Here is a 4,280-nt window from a genome sequence, read left to right on the forward strand (position 1 = left end):
TCTGACAGATGGTGACCCGTCTAATAATGTAAATTTTGAACTTGAAAAGTGTCTGCATAAGCATGTTTTTGTAACTTGCTGGCGGGGATAATAAATCATCACACTGGGAATGGGTTAGATAATATCTGGGCGTGTATCCATGGACCCACCTTTGCCACCTGTCATTCCTGCATTCAAGAGACAGGATAAGGCTTGCATATTGGCCACTAAATTAGTCCAGTATATTATTATGTGAGGAAAAGGTCCATTCATGATTGCTGCAAAATGGCGGAAATAAAAGCGTGTCTTTTTCTTTAAATAATTGAAAAAAATAATCAATTGATTAATGAATTATTAAAATAGCTAGTGGCAGCCCTACTTCAATGACACTTTTGTGTTGTTTCAGGCTTGTTAAAAAAGTTGAAACATAGCTGTTATTTATACAATATACAATGCTGTTATTTAACAGGAATACTGTATGTGGGTTTTCTGTATTTGTACTGCAAAGTCTTGAGGTTTAATAAGGAATTTTTAATATTCTATATTTTGCAAATACTGTACCATGTGAGGATAAGCTGCATAGAAGATGGATGGATGGAAGTAGGATAGGAAGGAGTAGCATAAACACTCCACACCTGCCAAAACGCCCAAAATATTTTGATTACTCATCCTTCTTCTTTTATGCTGTGACATTTTTAGACTGCTGGTGTGATGATTTTGACTGATCATTGCATGTAGCGACAACTCATCTTTTTTCCTTGACATGATTAAGGAAGACATGGTTTATTATTTTCTTTTTCACACTCTGACAGAAACCATTATGCCAGTTCCCAGACAAACAACAAGCCCTGGACAAAATATGAATTTGTGTGCATGTGTGGGTGTGCATGTCTGCGTGCATATGTGTGTTAGGGGAAAGTTTTAAATCATTCCGCAAAGTTGGTTTTGTAGAGTGGTGATGATAATTGCAATGTTCAGGGTGTGGCCGCTTGTGTAACATTGCGTTCAGGCATTTCTAACTGAAGGATAACGTCTTAATTTTCCTTTCAACCATTCATGAAAATATATTTGATTCATGTGAATTTAAATGGTAATGGTTTTGTTTATTTAGAACAGGGCTGTCCAAACGGGCTCCATGCTGAAAAATCAAAAGATGCTTACCCTCTTTTGACATTTTGTAAAAAGACTAAAAAGATTGACATATCTATTTCAAGACACAGCTTTTATTTTATTAGTTATTAGTATCAACATTCCAGTTGTCTCTCTTCACACTCTAAAAACTGCATAATAACAAACCATCGATGCACTGACTACTTATAAAAAAACAAGTTACTGAATGATTTGCATTTTAAATAAAAAAGCATTGACAAGTTGCATGCAACTTGTCAATGCTGTGTCCCATCAGTGTCACTGCAACTACCACTGGACATCCTTGCAATAAAACTTTTCATTTGTACACTTGAATGTAGTTGTGGTATGCTTGGGTGGCGCTCATACAGAGATAAAGAGGAGTGGCAGCATAGTGCCCTTGTTGTGGTAGGTTAATGAACCTGATGAATTGTAGTCATACTAGTAGAATAATAATTTGCACTTGTGGGGGCTTGTTGTCACCTCGACTCTACGTGTTTGGAGGCAGAAATATGAACCATAAATGACAATAAACCTGCCATAAACACAGATGGTGTTCATGTCTTTGTAAGGGAGTGATCTTACAAAATTCGTAGGCTGCAGGAGAGGCAGACATGTTCCAGTCAGCTAATTCTGTGACAGTGCTCTACCTGTGCAGTGACATAGATATGCCTCCTGGGATATGGCGTCAGTGGTTAGGAGAGGAGAGGGGGAGGAAAAGGTTGAATGCAAAAGAGGGGCCAACACAAAGTAGTAACGATACCTGAGACTGTCTGGTTCTCTAGCGTCAAGATAACGAATGGCGCTGCTCCACCTCCAGGTGCACCAATATAATTTACTCACAACATTGCCTCTTCACATTTGGCCTCTTGATTAGTTTGTATATGTACATAGATCGTATACAGATTGATCAAATTCAAGAATACTCCGAGCCAACTCGGTTGCCAGATTTGAACTCTCTCTAAAATGTTTACTTTGTGCCTCCATTTTTTTTCTCATAAGGCTTATTGCAGGTTTGGACTAGGCATGAAGACACATGAATAGGGGTGTATCTATATACTCTCTAAGGAGAATTATTCAAAATATTCAGAAAGAATCTAACAGAAGGTCGTGGAGCATGCCTTTCTCAAAATCAAAGCTAACGTGGGCAGATGCCAGAGCAAAACTAAGGCATCCCATAGCCTTACAATGGAGACAGAGGACAAAAATAATACGTGGGAACACATAAAGTTAAGTCTTTATTTTCTATTGCACTCATTCATTCGTTCATTTTCTACTGCTTATCCTCACAATTTGGAGTCACTAATTAACCTAGCATGTTTTTGGAATGTGGGAGGAAACCGGAGTACCCGGAGAACGCATGCATGGGGAGAACATGCAAACTCCACACAGAGATGGTTGAGGGTGGGACTATTGCACTCAATGAGAAGCAAAAGCAAATTATGTTTTTCTCCGGTTAGCTCCACAGGTTTAACCGCTACAATTATTGCTTTCCTTGATTTCAGGTTTTATAAATACAACAACAGAAAAAAAACACTATTTCCCACCAATGTCACTTATGTAGGTGCTTACACTTTTAGGGTTATATATTTTTTTTCGATATCTGACCCAGTAATTTTGTCCAGTATTGGACCATCCCTATAGTCACAAAATTATCTGTTAGGTACTGTATGCGTTACGTTTAAGAGTAGGGTATTCTACCTCTACTGTCGGCCACAAAATCATGCACATGTTCTAAAAACTACAGAGGTTACATTAGTACTATCAAGGTCAATCCAAATTGAGTCACATTCTGTTTGGAGCATCAAGAATACCTGAGCCAGCTCTGGTATGTGTTATATGGGTGTGGTTGACACTAATAGACACCTCTTCAAACCGTAGTACATGCCTGAGAAGGATGACTTACAGCAAATGTCACACTTCTGTGACCCTATGAGACAAGTTTAATAATTTAGGCATGTTCCCCTTGCTGATAAACAGAGATCATGTAATTATATGTGAACATGTGGTGTATCATGCATTTGTAAGCAATTATAAACAATGGTATCAGCCCTCTTTAACTACAAATGCATTGTATTTTGTTGTAAATTGTATGTCTTGCATATGTTTCTTTAAAGTTGCATTCATTCATTTTCTACCACTTATCCTCACAAGGGTCGCGGGGGTGCCGGAGCCTATCCCAGCTGTCTTCGGGCGAGAGGCAGGGTACACTCAGGACTGGTCGCCAGCCAATCACAGGGCACATATAGACAAACAACCATTCACACTCACATTCATACCGATGGACAATTTGGAGTCACCAATTAACCTAGCATGTTTTTGGAATGTGGGAGGAAACCGGAGAAAACCCACACATGCACGGGGGAAGAACATGCAAACTCCACACAGAGATGGCGGAGGGTGGGATTGAACTCGGGTCTCCTCGCTGTGAGGTCAACGTTGCATATTCCAACACCACAAATATGCTCCCTAACTTGAGGTCACTTCAACCCACGTGAGCTGAAGCGAGCGTTTGCTTGTTGTGGTTGTTTGTCGCCCCCATCCGGCTAAATGCGAGCATAACTCCATCCAAAAACCTCAACGCCCCTTCCATTGTCTTCTCAAATCGCTAAATATTGCTGCGAAGGTGAAGAAAACACAAAAGGAAAAGGGACGACGCTAAAAGCACAAAACAGCTAATGTGTACTTGCTCGTAACAATTCAATGGATGGTGACGGCACCGCTTGAATGTTTGGAGGGCAAAGAAGGTGCACAATGGGGAGAATTGTTGGTTGCAGATGCTCGTCAGTGGCGCAGTCGCCCTTTGCAGACTGTCCAATCACAGCATAGCGCGACCGGTGAGGGCGGGGTTTGACTGCCCCTTTTCCCCACCATCTCCCATCACAAGTCTGTGGGCCAATCTCGTAGGGGTGAGTGATACTGCATATTTTGGTATCGACATACTTGCCAACATTTGTAAACAAAACAAGCGATTTTTTTCCGGACAGAATGAGAAATTCTACACTCTAAAAACAGAAATGATCCGAATAAAAACACACATAAGCACCATTAACAACAATGGAATATGAATGAATGACATATTCCGGGAGACGACTTCCGTTTCTAAACAATATATACAGAAAAATATAACACTATCAACAATGTGACAATATGACTAAGAAAAACTCATGTGT

The sequence above is a fragment of the Doryrhamphus excisus genome, chromosome 5, assembly GCF_030265055.1.
Source record: "Doryrhamphus excisus isolate RoL2022-K1 chromosome 5, RoL_Dexc_1.0, whole genome shotgun sequence".
NCBI classification, from domain to species: domain Eukaryota; kingdom Metazoa; phylum Chordata; class Actinopteri; order Syngnathiformes; family Syngnathidae; genus Doryrhamphus; species Doryrhamphus excisus.